Source organism: Narcine bancroftii, chromosome 13 (genome assembly GCF_036971445.1).
Source record: "Narcine bancroftii isolate sNarBan1 chromosome 13, sNarBan1.hap1, whole genome shotgun sequence".
In the NCBI taxonomy this organism is placed as follows: Eukaryota; Metazoa; Chordata; class Chondrichthyes; order Torpediniformes; family Narcinidae; genus Narcine; species Narcine bancroftii.
Window position 1 is genome coordinate 85923337 of NC_091481.1, and position 19214 is coordinate 85942550.

The 19214-nt window shown below is 45.2% G+C and overlaps 1 long non-coding RNA gene across 1 annotated transcript; it reads left to right on the top strand.

The window, feature by feature from the left end:
- Positions 1-5613: 5613 nt before the first annotated feature.
- On the top strand, positions 5614-13798 carry LOC138747942 (uncharacterized). Its single transcript, XR_011347736.1, has 3 exons — positions 5614-5803; positions 11378-11550; positions 12370-13798. It is a non-coding gene; the product is annotated as an uncharacterized lncRNA (long non-coding RNA).
- Positions 13799-19214: the final 5416 nt, after the last annotated feature.

The window sequence follows — 19214 nt, forward strand, 5'->3', positions numbered from 1 at the left end:
GGCCCCCCCCTCTTCCATTTCCATTCACCCTGCAACCTCCTTTAAACCCAACAAACTGAAGGTCACTGGCTTTTGTTACAATGGCAGGGGTGTTCTGTGAGATGGGACCGGAGTGATGGCCACAACAGCTTCCCTGACTGGTTTAAGGGAATGTGGAAACATATGGGGCAGAACTGAGAGCTTGTTCTTGTCTGAGGTTTAAAAACACAATTGGCTTCATAAATCTCAAAAATATATTTTACTCATTCCATAGAAAGTACATACAATGGAGTCTTTTTTTTTCCATTTTTATTTTACCATCAATTCAATTGTAGGAAGGAAGTCCACTGTCCACCATCAAGAACATCTACAGGGAACGCTACCGTCAGAGAGCAGCAGCGATCATCAAGGATCCACATCATCCAGCACACGCTCTGTTCTCACTGCTGCCATCAGGAAAGAGGTATCGGGGCCACAAGACCCGTACCAGCAGGTTCAGGAACAGCTGCTCCCCTCCACCATCAGACTCCTCAATGACAAACTCAATCAGAGACTCATTTAAGGACTCGGACTAGTGCACTTTATTGGGTTTTTTCCTCTCTGTATTGCACGGTTTACTTTATTTGTTTACACATGTACATTGTGTACAGGTTTTTTTACACTACCAACAAGTGGTAATTCTGCCTCGCCTGCAGGAAAAAGGAATCTCAGGGTTGTACAATCTGAAATCTGAAGTCACAATAGAGCTTCACAAGCTATCAGTTCAGCTGTATCCAGAGGTTTAGGAGATGGCAGAAAACATTGCCCAGAAGGGATTGAGGGATTTCAGTGATATGGAGAGATCGGACGGAAAAGATGCAAGCAGAGAGAGGATCTGACAGAGAGATTTGAAATCATGAAGGTTTCAGGGCAGTTGGAGAGAGTGTTTCCATTGGCAGAGGGAATTGGGAAGAGAAAGATGAATGCCAACTGCAAATGTCTGCAGATGTGAGATGGAAAGTGTGCTGACCGGCTGCATCCAGTCAGGGGACACCAAAAACCCCGGAGCGGAAAGAACTGCAAAAGGGAGTGGTCGCAGCCCAGGACATCACAGGCAAAACCCTCCCCGCCGTCGAGAACACCTACAGGGAACGCTGCTGTCGGAGAGCAGCAGCGATCAAGGATCCACCCCACCCAGCACACGCTCTGTTCTCGCTGATACCATCAGCAGAGGTTTAGACTCGCACCCACCAGGTTTAGGAACAGTTGCCTATTATTAATGTCAACTTCTCCAGTTTCTGCTAGCCCACTCCCCGTTCTCCCTCTCTTCCTCATCCCTTTTGTCTCCAGCTCTCCACCCCTTCCCTCTCCATTCAGAGCCACCCCCCCTCCCCTGTTTGCTGGTGAGCTGTCCATCTCTTATCCACCTTTTACCTCCTGCCTGTGGGACTGTGCTCCTCCCCTTTTGACCTTTCCCCTTCAATATTTTGTCTGGGGACCTGCCTCCATTTTGCACATCCCATGATGAGGGGCTGAAACCTGAAACATTGGTTCTGCATCTTTATCTTTGTTACATAATTGGTTCTGCATCTTTATCTTTGCTACATAAAGCACACAGTTCGACCTGCTGTGTGTTTTTACAACAAATCCTGATCTTGTGGTCCTCACAGACCAGAAGGGCCAAAGGGCCTGTTTCTGTGCTGTGGCTCTAAATGAAAGGTTGGCAGATTGAAGTGTCAAGGTGAATCAGCTGGGTGTGTGTAACAATGTATGTAGCAATGTAACAATGTATGTAGCAACGTAACAATGTATGTAGCAATATAACAATGTATCAACGTATGTAACAACGTAACAAAGTGTTTTGCAGACCTGCTTGGATTTGCACTGATTTGCACGGAACAATCTCCTCCTAGGTGCTTTTCCCCACACGTCGTCAGGTGCTGGGAGGTTCTGGAATGTTCTGGACACTTTCCCTGTCAGTTGCTGGTCAGTTCCGCATTCCAGACGGGCGGCCTGACCACGTGGCCGCTCCCCCTCGCCACGCTGTACACAACGCACGTCGCCATGGCAGCGCTCCCGCGACGCGCTGACGTCAGCGCCTCCGCCGCTCGCCCTGGTGTTGGTGCGGTTGCCCGCGGCAACGCTTCCGGGACAAACCAGTGTGCGGCGGGAGGGCGGGGGCGGGGCTCCAGCCTACGTCAGAGCCTGAGTGACAGCCCGGAGAGGCTGATGGGGAAGGAGAGCCCTTCTGCCCATCGTGCTGGTGCTAGCCTGCTGTAAATCTCCTTCCATTCAGCCCTGCCCGGATAATTCCTAAAGAATTACTTTGAAAGATGTGGTCTTAGCACCTTAGAGCTGGTATAAACACCAGGCCAGGGAAACCCAGCAGGTCAAACTGAACCTTAGGGAGTCAGAATTTATTGTCACGAACAAGTCACGAAATTGGTTGTTTTGTGACAGCCTCGAAGCACGAATATTTATACGAACCATCGTACAACAAAAATATATATACACATAGAAGACTGTATATATTGTGTGATACGTTGGGGGTTATGGGATAGGGACGTTGTGCGAACATAGGATAGACTCCGCAAAGCTACATGGGATACGGTAGAGTATCCGTATTGACTAAATAGCCAAGATACTGTCCACATACACTACTGTATTTTAGCTCGTGTATCTGCCAAGGTAATATTATAGGTTAAGTAGGTTAATACAGTAAACTTTCAATTTGTAAGTAGGGAAAGTTCACGCTAAAAATACATAAGTCAGTAACAGGCGATTATTATGATGCTCCAGACATACGTATTATGGCTTATACATGTACCGTGCCTGGCAGCACAATCGCTTTGTACACAAGGAACATGAGCTACACGTGTTGCGTGCGGGAAGCCGTTGCATTCACTACGTCTGGTTATGTCCGCTATGTCCCGTTCTCCTGTCAGGATTTCTGAACTTGATTCTAACCTCATGGGACTACGAACATATACGAGGTCGGACGTTGCCCGAACGGACATTATGTGGTGCATGACTCTGTGTGTGTATGTATATTTCTTTCTTTGGCTTGGCTTCGCGGACGAAGATTTATGGAGGGGGTAAATGTCCACGTCAGCTGAAGGCTCGTTGGTGGCTGACAAGTCCGATGTGGGACAGGCAGGCACGGTTGCAGCGGTTGCAAGGGAAAATTGGTGGGTTGGGGTCGGGTGTTGGGTTTTTCCTGCCACTCTTTGCAGATGATGCCGCTTTAGTTGCCCATTCAGAGCCAGCTCTTCAGCGCTTGACGTCCTGTTTTGCGGAAGCTGCCAAAATGTTCGGCCTGGAAGTCAGCCTGAAGAAAACTGAGGTCCTCCATCAGCCAGGTCCCCACCATGACTACCAGCCCCCGCCCCCCCCCCCCCCCCCACATCTCCATCGGGCACACAAAACTCAAAACAGTCAACCAGCTATATATATTTACATTTTGTATAAACCACATGAGAAAATAAATAAAAATAGTACTGTGATGTAAATGGTTATATGGTTTTCTCAGAAATGCTTTGAAATGTTGGTCATGGCCAGAATTAACACGTTTGTAAGTAAATATCTGGATCCACTGCAATTCACTTGAGGTTGGTGTGCCCAAATGTGGGTTCTGTATCTTTATCTTTGCTGCGCTGTTTGACCCGCTGAGTTTCTCCAGCACTGTGTTTTTACCCACTGCAATTCACCTATCGTCACAATCGCCCCACAGCAGACGCAACGTCACTGGCTCTCCACTCAGCTCTGGATCATCTCGGAAACAGCAACTCAAGCATAGACGGCCGCTCTTCATCAACTGCAGCTTGGACTTCAACACCAGGGTTGGTCAACAAGCTCCAAACCCTGGGCCTCTTCATCCCCCCCCCACTGCAACTGGATCCTTGACATCCTCATCAAGACCACAGTCAGTACAAATTGGAAACAGCGTCTCCTCCTCACTGACGATCAACACAAGCGGCCCTCAAGGATGCTTAGCCCACTGCTCTACACTCACTGCACCCACGATGGAGTGGCCAGGCACAATTCCAATGCTATCTATAAATTTGCCAATGACACCACAGTTGTCGGCAGAGTTACAAACAGCCATGAGGAAGCGTAAAGGAGGAGATAGATCAACTTGTTGAGTGGTGTCACACCAACAACTTTGCGCTCAATGTCAGCAAAACCAAGAGATAATCATATAACCATATAACCATATAACCACTTGTGGACTTTGGGGGGAAGTCAGAAGAATAGCACCCAGTCCTCATCCAGGGCTCAGCAAAGGAGAGAGTCAAGAACTTCATATTCCTGGATGTCAACATCTTTGAGGATCCGTTCTGCTGATGCCATCTTGAGCAAGGCTCATGTATACTTTGTGAGGTGTCTGAGGAGATTCGATACATCGCCGAAGACTCTCAAAAACGTCTACAGGTGGTCCATGGCTGGTGTGGAGGCGCCAACACTCAGGACAGGAAAAGACTACAGAGAGATATGAAATTGGCCAGTGCCGACACAGGCTCCTGACTTCACTCCATCAAGGACCATCTACATGAGGCGGAGTCTTAAAAAAGCAGCCTCTATCCTCAAAGACCCCCCACCCACCCAAGCCGTGCCCTTTTCGCTCTGCTACCATCGGGAAAAAAGTACGGGAGCCTGAAGACGAGCACCCAGCGGCGCAAGGACAGCTTCTTCCCCTCCGCCATCAGATTCCTGAAGGATCAATGAAACAAACTATGACTTTTCATGCACTATTTTTATTTATTTTGTAAGGTGGTTTATAGTTGCTGGTCAACAACTAATTTTTTGTGACATGCTCACGACAGTAAATTCTGATGCAGATTCGGATTCTTATGTAGCAAAGATAATTAGTGTAATATCGAGGTTCGGAAGGATACGGACCAATGCAGGGTCATGGGATGAGACCAGAATGCCTACTTCGTCAGTATGATAGAGTTGGGCTGAAGGGCCTGTTGTGTGACTCCAGAGAATTCTAATTTCAGATTTATTGTCAGATTTTTTTCCTGCGGGTCAGGCAGAATTATCACTTATTGGTCATGTAAAAATAAAAACTGTACACAGCGTACACATGGAAACAGATAAAGAAAAGTAAACAAACTGACTATGCGATACAGAGAGGGAAAAAAATCAAGTGCATGTAAGAGTCCTCAAATGAGCCCCTGATTGAGTTTGTCGTTGAGGAGTCTGATGGTGGAGGGGGGAGCAACTGTTCGTGAACCTGCTGGTTTGGGTCTCATGGCATCAATCCCTCTTTCCTGATGGCAGCAGCGAGAACAGAGCGTGTGCTGGGGGAGTGTGGATCCTTGATGATCGCTGCTGCTCTCCGATGGCAGCGAACCCTGTAGATGTTCTCGACGGTGGGGAGGGTTTTGCCTGTGATGTCCTGGGCTGTGTCCACTACCTTTAGTGGAACCCTAGGCTCAGGGAGTATTGGTGTCCCCGTACCAGACTGTGATGCAGCCTGCTTAATCTTTCCCTGCCAGAAGTCGCCATTTCCAGAACTGATCTGGTGAACTTTTGCAGAAGTCCCTCAACCACAAATACATCCATAGATTAGAAGATTAGACATGGACAGGGTGTTCTAGGTGTGGCTGGGCTACAGCCCTCTTTAGTTTCATTGTGCTGTTAAAACTCCAATTCTCTTGCAAGAAAAGCCAATAAGTTGTTCGCTTTTCTCGCTGCTGTACCAACACGTTGTCTCTCTCAGTGATCCCCTGCAAATGTAGGAACAGCACCTCATCAATGTCCCACTGTTTCACCAAACTGGATGAGATCCCGTTTTAATTTTTAGGAGAAAGTCAGCGAGACTGTAACAGGAACCTGACAGGTAACATCATTCCATGGGGGGGGGTGGAGGGTGGAGGGAACGGGCTGTCAGGGGAGGGGGCAGAAGCACCCACTGGGCACTGGGGAACTGAGGGAGGCTCTTGGAAATGGGAGTGGGATTCCCTGAGAGTGTGTGTGTGTGTGTGTGTGTGTGTGTGTGTGTGTGTGTGTGTGTGTGTGTGTGTGTGTGTGTGTGTGTGTGTGTGTGTGTGTGTGTGTGTGTGTGTGCAGGCTGCCTTATCAGTAACTGGGGATGCAGCCGACTGTACCTCCAGATCTGAGGCATGTCTGACCTCTCAGTGACCATGGGGCCCTGACTTCAGACAGCTTCTGTGTCTAGGCCCCTCTGCATGGCCAGCCTCCCACCACTTGCCTCACCGACGGTGGACGGTGGGTGCGGAGAGGCAGTGCGGGCTACCCTGGACCCTGGCCAGGAATGCAGCAAGGCTGAGTCTTGCCACGAGCCATGGAAAATAAAGCTGTCGTTCAGTGGGATGCTGCTTGTTGCTTAGCAACAAGTATTTGGCACATGTCACCCGTCACTGGCATGAGGCAGAACCCTCTTCCCTCCAGTCCTCGCAGATGCAAATATTAAACCAGCCCGCAGCAGTTTTATCTTAACTTTGCAGCTTAATTGTGTTACGCATGGCTTAATATGTTCCCTTTGTTGTCCCCACACACACACACACACACACACACACACACACACACACACACACACACACACACACACACACACACACACACACACACACACACACACACACACCCCACGAGACTTCTTCTCAATCCATAACAACTGCACACTTGTGTTTAAAATGCAGTCTGTTCACTTCTGACATTCTTTCATGCAACTTATTAAGTCGTCCAATGTCCTCGTTCCAAAGCTCCTGCTTATCTTTGGAGATTCGCATGTCACTGTCAAAACATCATTTCAGTTTTCAGTTTGCAAATGAAAAATTGTAAATGCTGAAGGTTAAGCAGCATCAGTGGGTGAAGAAATACCGGTCGACAATTCCCGTCGAGACCCTTTGTCAAAACCCCTGATGTATTAACCATCCCACCACCCCTCTCCACTCCACTCTCGCTCCCAGGTTTCTGAGCTGAAACATCTCAGGCGCCGAGTCCCTCCAGCATTTTGCTTTCTTTTGCCCTGATTCCATGGTCCGGAGTCTCTCTCACGTGTCCATAACTTTATTTCCACACCTTTCCTTCAGGAAAATTGTGGCAAGGAGTCACGGATGCAGGCACTTGGCAATTAAGAAGTTTGCGAGTGCCACGTCTGGGAGCATTTGTTTACATTTTTAAAAACGTTTAGACATCCAGCTCGATAACAGACCCTTCCGGCCCGATATGCTTTGAGGGGTGGGAGGGATCCGGAGCACTTGGAGGACTTTGAACGTTCTCCCTGTGTTTGTGTGAGTTTTCCCTGGGGGCTCCAGATTCCACCCACCGTTCAAAACGTACCAGGGGTTGTAGGTTAATTGGGCTTAAATTAGGGGCCATGGGGGTCATGTGCTGAAGGGGCCTGTTACTGTGCTGTATGTCTACATTTAAATATAAATTTAAAATTTAAACCCACGCAGACATGGGGAGAACATACAAACTCCTTACAGATAGTGCGGGATTCGATCCTGGTCTCAATCGCTGGCGCCGTAGCAGTGTTGCACTCAACATGCTGGCATGAGAGACTGGAAGTTTTCTTGAGATGGGTGACCAGATAGAACTCGTGTTTGGGACCAGTTTTTCAGGTTGACTTTTACACAAGTCATACTTTTGCATTGTACCTGCATTGGGAGCTTGGACAGTCAGGACTGGGTGGTAAGTCCCAACTTGGGGCATTTGGAGCTCCAATGTGCAGGTGGCCCAAATGAGGGTGTTGGGAGCTCAAATTGGTGGGCGGTTGGGGCAAGGATCCATGGCTGGGGCATTGGGAACTCAGGTGGGCGGGCGGCCAGAACGAGGATCCGCGGCCAGGGCATCAGGAGCTCGGATGGGGAGGCAGTGGGGCTAAAAATAAGGAGGTTGACTTTTACACGAATCTATACAGTAACCATTTTGGTGAGCTCATTCTTCCCCTCTAGTCACGAAGCCTCCAAAGTATCGCGTGTCGGTGGTGTGGTTAGCGTAGTGAGTTGGCGCAATGCCGTTACAGCACCAGGGATCGGGACCAGGGTTCAAATCCTGCACTGTCTGTAAGGAGTTTGTACGTTCTCCCCATGTCTGTGTGGGTTTTCCCGGGGGCTCCGGTTTCCTCCCACCCTTCAAAACAATCCAGGGGTTGGCATGGGCACGTGGGCCAGAAGGGCCTGTTACCAAGCTGAATGTATGTCTAAATTTAAAACAGTGCCTGGACATGCTTTGATAATGATGACAGCCTGTGATTTTTTTTTCCCCCAGGACGGGAATAGCAAACACCAGAGGACATCTGTACAAAGTGAAGGGAGGAAAGTTTAGGGGAGACGACAGGGATAAATATTTTTACACAGAGTTGTGGAATGCCTCGCCAGGGGTGGGTGGGAACTGGAACATGAGGGGCATTTAAGAGACTCTTAGACAGACACATGGATGAAAGGAAATAGAGGGTTTAGTATTTTTTTGGTAGGAATATATAGGCCGGCACAACATCAAGAGCTGTAAGGGTCTATGACATGTCAAATCACACAGATTATCTTCACACGACTTCGACTCAAAACAAGCCCTATCTAGTTATGTAATTAATAAAACATTTTGTTATCAATATTCTCATGTTTCAGTCACAAACCACAACAGCAGCAGAATGATTCTCATCTGCCTCTTTGTCTGTTGGCTAAATTTACCTCATATTGTTTTTTTAAAAATTGCTTGTTTATTCGGGGTGGGGGGCAGATACTTATGGAGGGTAATTTTTCACCTGTTAGAATTACACGTGGAAATACTTACAGACTGTTCTGCAGAAAGTAAGAATTTCGGGGCAGGTGGACATTGTACAATGTGCATGACAATAAACTCACTGCCATGTTGGAAGGGACAAGCAGAGATTCTGGTTCAGAACCTGCATTCTCCTCTATGGACCTGCCCAAAATATGCTGGAGGAACTCGGCAATCCATCGGAGGTAAAGATATATCACCGACTATAAGGCCTGAGCCCTTCTTCACTCCTTGAGGAAGGGCTCAGGCCCGAAATGTCAGTAATATATCTCTACCTCCGAAGGACGCTGTAAGACCGGCCGAGATCCTCCAACAGTTATGTTTTTACTGCAATCACATTGTCTGGAGACTTCCATGCTCCACTGCCGACCCAACCATCCCCTATGATCTACGGTTAATGCAACGCTCCAGCCACCCGGGTTTGAATCCCGCACTGTCTATAAGGAGTTTGTACGCTCTCCCCGTGTCTGCGTGTGTTTTCCTCTGGGTGCTCTGGTTTCTTCTCACCCTTCATGGTTAATTTGAGTGTAATTGGGTAACACGGGTTTAAATGGCTGAAATTGGCTTCTATTGTGTTGTAAATGAAATTCAAACATTACAATTTCAATTTTAAAAAATTAAAATTTTAACTAAGTATTGGCTGATGTCCAAGCTAACATTCCCCGCACCTCACTAAATTAATGCCTTGGGATCTGTCACATCATTCCACAGAACAGGCCCTTTGGCCCAACTCATCACTGCTGACCATTGGCTAGTCCCATTGCCTAGAATGTAGAGAAATGAGGGGAAATCTGACGGAGGCGTACAAAATTATTAGGGGGATAGACAGATTAAATGTAGGAAGGCATTTTCCACTGAGGGTAGTTGAGATACAAACTAGAGGACATGGGTTAAGGGTGAAAGGGGAAATGTTTAGAGGAAACCTCTTCACTCAGAGAGTGGTGGGAGTGTGGAATGAGCTGCCAGCTGAGGTGGTGAATGTGAGCTCATTTTTAACATTTAAGAAGTATTTGGATGGGTACGTGGATGGGAGGGGTCCAGTTCAGTGGGACCAGCCTGAATAATAGTTCAGCACAGACTAGAAGGGCTGAAGGGCCCATTTCCTTCTTGGTCTTTTCTATTCATGCTTCTATTTTGTATGGTCAATGGATGGGAGGGGTGTGAGGGATATGGTCATGGTATGGGTTCATGGGAAGCGGCAGAATAACAGTTTGGCACAGACGAGATGGATGAAGGGCCTGTTTTCTGAGCTAATAGTGTTCTATGGTTCTGTCCGGGCCTGCTTGCTCCAGGCATGGACCACCGTCTGGGTTAAAAACCCCTCTGGATCCTCTTAGATCTCTCCTGTCTCACCTTGAACCTTCTAGTGCCTTTGAGTTCTATCATCAAGAAGGGTGGTAACATCCAGGCTCCTCCCTCAGTACTGCAGGCACCGGGAGAACTGCACAGCACCCGACACAGGTAGGAGAGGGAACAGCCATTCCAGAAACAGTGAGCACAAGAGGGAATTAATTCAAAGGTGGAGCTGAGTCCATAGCCAAATCAGCCGCCATCTTATTGAATGGCGGAGCAGGCTCGATGGGCTGAATGGCCGATTCCTGCTTCAAATTCTCGCGTACCTATGTTAGAATCATAGAGCAATACAGCACAGAAACAGACCCTTTGGCCCTTCTATTATTCTACCTAGTCCCATTGACCTGTACCCCAACCACTCAATACCCCTCCCATCCATGTACCTGTCCAAATTCTTCTTAAAATGAAAGTTGAACCGGCATTCACCACCTCAGTTGGCAGCTTGTTCCACACTCTCTGTGTGAAGAGGTTCCCCCTCATCTTCTCCCCTAAACTTTTCCCCTTTCACTCTTAACCCATGTTCTCTGGTTTGCATCTCACCTGCCCTCAGTGGGAAAAGCTGACCTACATTTACTCTGTCTCTCCCCTCATCATTTTAAACACCTCTATCAAATCTCCCTTCATTCTTTTACACTCCATGGAATAGTCCTAACCTGTTTAACCTTTCCCCTAACTCAGTTCCTAAAATATGGGCAACATCCTAGTAAATCTTCTCTCCACTCTTTCTATCTTAGTGGTATCTTTCCTGTAGTGACCAAAACTGTACACAATCCTCCAAATCTGGCCTCACCAATGTCTTATACAACTTCAACATAACATCCCAACTCTGATTTATGAAGGCCATTATGCCAAAGTTTCTCTTTACCTGTGACACCTTTTTCAGGGAATTATGTATCTCTATTCTCAGATCCCTCTGTTCTACCGCACTCCTCGGTGTCCGACCATTTACTGTGTATGTTCTTTCTTGGTTTGACCTTCCAAAATGCAACACTTCACACTTGTCTACATTAAATTCCACCTACCATTTTTCAGCCCATTTTTCCAGCTGATCCAGATCCCCTCTGCAAGCTTTGAAAACCTTCTTTGCTGTCCACGACTCCTCCGATCTTTGTGTCATCAGCAAACTTACTGATCCAATTTACCACGTTAAAAAAAGTTAGAAAAACCTGTCCTTACCATGCCTCACCTCCTGCACCTTCTCCTCAGCCGTTGCTCACTGAGAGCCCTCAAGCCAAAGCCTCAAAGTCCAACTCCTACCCTGAGCCACTCGCACATTGGCCACTCCAATTGTGCTTCCTCTCTTTTTTATTAGCTGGAGCTAATTGGCAATGGAGAGATCCAAAAGAACACTTGCCAATCCTGTTGCTGATTTATCTGCTTGGAACCTGCTTGCTCCGCCCCTCGCTCACAGCTTGTTCCCACAATCCCTGGTCGAGATCCAAAAGATGTTCCTTGGAAGGGAAGATTGCTGGAGGAACTCAGCAGGTTAGATCAGATTTCAGATTTATTTTCAGATACATACATAACATCACATGCAACCCTGAGATTCTTTTTCCTGTGGGTGAGAATTACCACTAATTGGTAGTGCAAAAATCTATACTCAGGAAGATATGTACACATGTAAACAAATAAAGAAATGTAGACAAATTGACTGTGCAATACAGAGAGAAAAAAATCAATAAAGTGCATGTACGAGTCCTGATTGAGTTTGTTGTTGAGTAGTCTGATGGTGGAGGGGGAGCAGCTGTTCCTGAACCTGGTGGTATGAGTCCGATACCTCTTTCCTGGTGGCAGCAGTGAGAACAGAGTGTGTGCTGGGTGGTGTGAATCCTTGATGATTGCTGCTGCTCTCCGACGGCAGCGTTCCCTGTAGATGTTCTCGACGGTGGGGAGGGTTTTGCCCATGATGCCCTGGGCTGCGTTCACTATATTTTTCAGGGGTTTACGCTTGGTGTCCCCATACCAGACCATGATTCAGCCAGTCAGCACACTTGCCACCACACACCTGTAGATATTTGCCAGGGTTTCTGATGTCGTCCTAAACCTCTTCAAACTCCTAAGGAAGTAGAGGCGCAGACGTGCTTTCTTCACGATACAATTCACAATCCTAGTGACTCCCAAGAACTTAAATTCACGCAAAAGACAGTTGACGTTTTGGACCTAAGCCCGTGTTCAGGAGTTTCAAAAATCAGGCATACATCTGAATAAATATGTGGGGGTGGGGGAGAGGAGAAAGGGGCAGGAACACAGAGTTAAAGGAGAGAGCGAGGCTCATTTACATTGGTCACTCTCCTTCTGCCGCAGGTATACACTCACGACTGTTTGACCAGGCACAGTTCTAATAATATCTACAAATTTGCCGATGACATCACGGTTGTCGACCGAATCACAGACGGCAACGAGAAAGTGTACAGGAGGGAGATAGATCAGCTCGTTGAGTGGTGTCACAACAACAATCTTGCGCTCAAGGAGAACACGACCCAGTCCTCAGCGAGGCCTCAGTAGTGGAGAGGGTCAAGAACTTCAAATTCTTGGTTGTCAACATCTCCGAGGATCTGTCCTGGAGCCTCCATGTTGATGTAATCGCAAAGAAGGCTCGCCGGTGGCTATACTTTGTGAGGTGTTGAGGAGATTCTGTACGTCACCGAAGATCTTTGAAAACTTCTACAGGTGTCCCATGGAGAGGATTCTGGCTGGTGCAGAGGTGTCAACACTCAGGACAAGAATAAACTCCAGAGGGTTGTTAACTTGGCCTGCGACATCATGGGCACCAGACTTCACTCCATCAAAGGCATCTGTAAGAGGAGGTGACTTATCTTCTATCCTCAAGGACCCCCACCACCCAGGCTGCACCCTCCTCACTCTGCTACCGTCAGGATAAAGGTACAGGAGCCTGAAGACGCAGCACCCAGCAGCACAAGGATAGGTTCCTCCCCTCCGCCATCAGATTCCTGAATGATCAATGAACCAAAGACACGGCCTCACCTTGACTTTTCTGCACTATTTTTGTTTATTTTGTAAGGCAGTTTATACAAATGTTTGCCCTGTGAAGCTGCCGCAAAACAACGAATTTTGCAACTTGTTCTCGTCAATAAATTCTGATTCTGAGGTCTCGAGGCGCAGCAGCAGTTTGTTTTACTGGGCAACCTGTTAGCCATGTTGTCGAGTGCCTCTGGCGGTTATTTGCAAAGTCACCTCGCCAATGCAGCGTTGCTATCTGGCAAACCAGTTGTGTGTGGTGTTACTGCTGACATCACCACACCTGACATTACATAACTCCCTGCTCAATGGCCAGGGGCATCTTGGCTCTGTTGAAATCACACTCCCTCCTGTCTCTACCTGTTCTCGCACCTTCCCAGCTGCGGCCTTCGAGGTTCTTCTGTGTGTGAGAGAGCTAAAAGGGAGGTGATGAGATGGATATTAACACATAGAGAAGTTAGAGTTCGCGGGGGAAAGGTGGAGACTCTTAATGTTTAAGGAAAAAGACCTCAGGGAGCAGCATAAAAGTGTGCAGACGCTGAGATTGTAGGGCAACAGTTCGACCCATGTAAAAATCGAATGACCCCCCCCTCTTTTGGCCCAAAAAATGGTCCAATAAATTAAATGATGACATGAGTATATACAGTACTTGTCCTACATGTGTATTGTTTATGTGTGTTATGTCTGGTTGTGTGTCCGCGTGTTTTGCACCGAGGACCGGAGAACACTGTTTTGTTGGGTTGTACTTGCACAATCGGATGGCGATAAACTTGACTCAAGCTAGTATGGATTAGCCAGGCTGAAGGGCCTCCTTTGTGCTACCGGTACGGGGTCAGAGCACGAACAGTCAAGGAGTCTGCGGTTGGACCACATCCCTGTGATGGAGGGGAGGATGAATGTATGACACCTGGCTCTTCCCTTCTCTCAACCCCCCACCCCCGCCACAACATCCCGTGGAAGTGGCGGCCTTCGATTAATACAATCACTCCCCACTGACCGCGGGGAGGGGAGGTTAGTCAGGAAAAGAGGTGGAAAACCTCGTGATATGGTGTAACAACCTGAATCTCAATATGCACAAGACGAAGGAGATGATCGTGGACTTCAGGAGGACCAGGTACAACCACCTTCCACTACACATCAATAACTCTGTAGTAGAAAGAGTGGAGTTCACTTAACCAGTGACTTATCGTGGACACTCAATATCTCCTCACTTGTCAGGAAGGTGCAACAGCGACTGCTCTTCCTGAGAAGACTGAAGTGGGCAAGGCTACTGGCCACCATCATATCAACCTTCTACAGGAGCTCTATCGAGAGCATCCTGGCCAGCTACATCACTGTGGGGGTATGGTTGCTGCAGAGAAATAGATCAGAAGTTAATGCATAGGACCATAAGAGGGGCAGAGAGGATCACTGGGGTCTCCCTCCCCTCCCATTGACGTGATCTACCGGGATCGTTGTCTGAAGAGGCTGCGCAAATTCATTGAGGACCCCTTCCACCCCGCACACAGCATCTTTCAGCTGCTCCTGTCAGGAGGATCGGAGCCAGCACCACCAGGTTGAGGAACAGCTTCTTCCCACGGGCAGGGAGAATGGTGAACGACCGAGGAACTTACTGTCCATACAAACTGTCCAAGAATCTACTATTATTTATTTTTATATATGCACTGCATGTGAATGGCTTGTTAATATGTGTGGTCTGACTATGTATGTGTTTGCATGGTTTCACACCGAGGACCGGGGAATGCCGTTTCATCCAGTTGTACTTCATATGATAATAACAACTTGAACTTGAGAGTACATACATGACATCACATACAACCCTGAGATTCTTTATTCCTGAGGTTCTTTGTCTTAGTTGGTCACTTTTGTTTGGTAACACAGTGAAATTTTGGGAAGTTACAGCTGGTATGGTTAGCCCCACTCTGATACAGCGCAATCACCCCAAGTTTGAATCCAGCGCTCTCTGCGAGGAGTTTCTATGTTCTCCCCATGTCCTGCGTGGGTTTCCTCTAGGGGCTCCGGTTTCGACCCACCCTTCAAAGATGAACGGGGTTGGGAGGTTAATGTTGGCTTCTACCGTGATGTGCTGTTAAAGATGACTCTGACCCAGTCACTCGATCTTGTCACAGAACAGATTTAGTCACTCGCCTCACTGACATTTGTTCTGAGTTTCCCACTGTGTCTGTATCAGGAGCTGACCATGCTGTTCCCGACTCACTGGCACCCCCAGCCCTTGAACAGGCACCAGGTGAATGCAGGTCACCCCTGCCTCCCTGAGATCGTCAGCGGCGGGAGGGAGACACGCAGGCGTTGCAGTTGGTGAGGCTGCGATTTCAATGTGTGACATCTGTTGCTTAAGCAGGAGGCAGAGAGTGCAGGTGGTGGCACAGCCTGTGGGGGAAAGCCAGGTCATCACCCATGACACAGACACACCACCCCCCCACCCACCCCGCTCTCCTATGGGGCTCCAGATGGGCAAGCTCCTGCCCCCAGCACCCCCTCCTTACCCCCGCAACCAGCCACAATCTGCTGATAATGGAGTTTGTGGTTGAGGAGTCTGATGGTGGAGGGGGAGCAGCTGTTCCTGAACCTGGTGGGTGAGAGTCTAGTGGCCCCTTCACCTCTTTCCTTTTTTTAAATTTTTTTTTATTTTTCACACTATAAACCACATTGATCAAGATACATACATTTTCCTTTTCAAATATATACAGTGCCATTTTCTCCCCCCCCTCCTCCCATCCCACCCTCCCTACCTCCCCCCCCATCCATTTAAAGTACAAAATCTAAGATACATTAAACCAGTCAAACAATGTTGTCACTCAATAAAAAAAAACAAGATATTCCACTGAGTCAATTCTTTTCATTTCCTTCTCCTTTCGTTAATTTATGTAGTGAATGTCCCTGGTAGGTTTTCTCTATTGTGTTTCATGTATAGCTCCCATATTTGTTCAAATATTGCAATATTATTTCTTAAATTATAGGTTATTTTTTCTAATGGAATACATTTATTCATTTCTATTTACCATTGTTGTATTTTAAAATTATGTTCTAATTTCCAGGCTGACATAATACATTTTTTTGCTACAGCTAGAGCTATCCTAACAAATCTTTTTTGTGCTCCATCCAAATCAAGTCCAAATTCTTTGTTTTTTATGTTACTTAGGAGGAAGATCTCTGGATTTTTTGGTATATTGCTTTCTGTAATTTTATTTAATATCTGGTTTAGTTCTTCCCAAAATTTTTTCACGTTCTCACATGTCCAGATTGCAAGAATTGTTGTTCCCATTTCTTTTTTACAACGAAAACATCTGTCAGATACTGTTGGGTCCCATTTATTTAACTTTTGAGGTGTAATGTATAGCCTGTGTATCCAGTTATATTGTATCATACATAACCTCGTGTTTATTGTATTTCTCATCGTTCCAGAGCATAACTTCTCCCATGTTTCCTTCTTTATCTTTATGTTTAAATCTTGTTCCCATTTTTGTTTAGTTTTACCATTTGTTTCCTCATTCTCCTTTTCTTGTAGTTTAATATACATGTTTGTTATAAATTTTTTGATTATCATTGTGTCTGTAATCACATATTCAAAGTTACTTCCCTCTGGTAAACTCAGACTGCTTCCCAATTTGTCCTTCAAGTAGGATCTCAATTCAACCCCAACCAACCAATTTTCCCCTGCAACCGCTGCAACCGTGTCTGCCTGTCCCGCATCAGACTTGTCAGCCACAAACGAGCCTGCAGCTGACGTGGACATTTACCCCCTCCATAAATCTTCGTCCGCGAAGCCAAGCCAAAGAAGATCTTGAGTTATATTGTATTTATTCTTCATTTGTTCAAAGGATAGTAATTTATTTCCTGAAAAACAATTTTCTATTCTTTTGATCCCTTTTTTCTCCCATTCTCTAAAGGAAAGGTTATCTATTGTAAAAGGGAGTAACTGATTTTGCATCAGTATTAGTTTTGGTAGTTGGTAATTTGTTTTATTCCTTTCTACATGAATCTTCTTCCAAATATTGAGCAGATGATGTAATACTGGAGAATTGTACCAATTTTTAATCCCATTTATATAATATATGTTCAGGTATCTTCTCCCCTATTTTATCTAGTTCTAATCTAGTCCAATCTGGCTTTTCCCTTGTTTGATAAAAATCTGATAGGTATCTTAATTGTGCGGCTCTATAATAATTTTTAAAGTTTGGCAGTTGTAAGCCTCCTTGTTTATACCATTCTGTTAATTTATCTAGTGCTATCCTCGGTTTCCCCCCTTTCCATAAAAATTTCCTTATTATTTTCTTTAACTCCTTGAAGAATTTCTCTGTCAAGTGTATTGGCAATGCCTGAAATAGGTATAATATCCTTGGGAAAATGTTCATTTTAATACAGTTTATCCTTCCTATTAGTGTTAATGGCAAATCTTTCCAATGCTCTAAATCGTCCTGTAATTTTTTTCATTAGTGGATAATAATTGAGTTTATATAGATGGCCGAGGTTTTTATTTATTTGTATACCTAGGTATCGTATTGCTTGCATTTGCCATCTAAATGGTGATTCTTTCTTAAATTTTGAGAAATCCGCATTATTCATTGGCATTGCTTCACTTTTATTTGCATTAATCTTGTAACCCGACACTTCTCCATATTCCTTCAATTTCTTATGTAATTCTTTTATTGATAATTCTGGTTCTGTTAAGTATACTATAACGTCATCTGCAAATAAACTGATTTTATATTCCTTGTCTTTTATTTTTATCCCTTTTATTTTATTTTCTGTTCTTATCAATTCTGCTAGTGGTTCTATAGCTAACGCGAACAATAAGGGTGATAGTGGGCATCCCTGCCTTGTTGATCTGCTTAAGTTAAATTGCTTTGATATATATCCATTTACTGTCACTTTCGCCAATGGTCCCTTATATAATGCTTTAATCCAATTAATATACTTCTCTGGTAAACTGAATTTTTGCAATACTTTGAATAAATAATTCCATTCTACTCTGTCAAAGGTCTTCTCTGCGTCTAAAGCAACTGCTACTGTTGGAGCTTTATTCCCTTCTACTGCATGAATTAAGTTAATAAATTTACAAATATTGTCTGTTGTTCGTCTTTTTTTAATAAATCCAGTTTGGTCTAGATTTACTATTTTAGGTACATAGTCGGCTAATCTGTTTGCTAATAGTTTAGCTATTATCTTATAATCTGTGTTAAGTAAAGATATTGGTCGATATGACGCTGGTGCGAGTGGATCTTTCCCTGTCTTTGGTATTACTGTAATTATTGCTGTTTTACATGAATCTGGTAAGCTTTGTGTTTTGTCAATCTGGTTGATTACTTCCAGGAGGGGAGGAATTAATAGATCTTTAAATGTTTTATAGAATTCTATTGGGAATCCATCCTCTCCTGGTGTTTTATTATTTGGTAGTTTTTTTATTATCTCTTGTATTTCTACTATTTCAAATGGTTCTGTTAATTTATTTTGTTCCTCTATTTGTAATTTTGGTAGTTCAATTTTAGTTAAAAATTCATCTATTTTGTCTTCTTTCCCTTCATTTTCAGTTTGGTATAATTGTTCGTAGAATTCGCTGAAGTTTTCATTAATCTCCTTTGGATTATATGTGATTTGTTTGTCTTTTTTCCTTGATGCCAATACCATTTTCTTAGCTTGTTCTGTCTTAAGCTGCCATGCTAGAATTTTGTGCGTTTTTTCCCCTAGTTCATAATATTTCTGTTTTGTCTTCATTATGTTCTTCTCCACCTTATATGTTTGTAGTGTTTCATATTTTATTTTTTTATCTGCCAATTCTCTTCTTTTAGTTGTATCTTCCTTCATTGCTAATTCTTTTTCTATATTTACTATTTCCCTTTCCAACTGCTCTGTTTCCTGATTGAGGTCCTTCTTCATCTTGGTTACATAACTTATTATTTGCCCTCTGATGAACGCTTTCATTGCGTCCCATAGTATAAACTTATCTTTCACTGATTCCGTATTTATTTCAAAGTTTAATCTCCATCTATCCATTCTTGGAGGGATGTCCTCTAACTCTATTGTCAATATTAAGGGTGAGTGGTCCGATAATATTCTAGCTTTATATTCTGTTTTTCTTACTCTGTCTTGCATACGAGCTGATAACAGGAATAGATCTATTCTTGAGTATGTTTTATGTCTACCTGAAT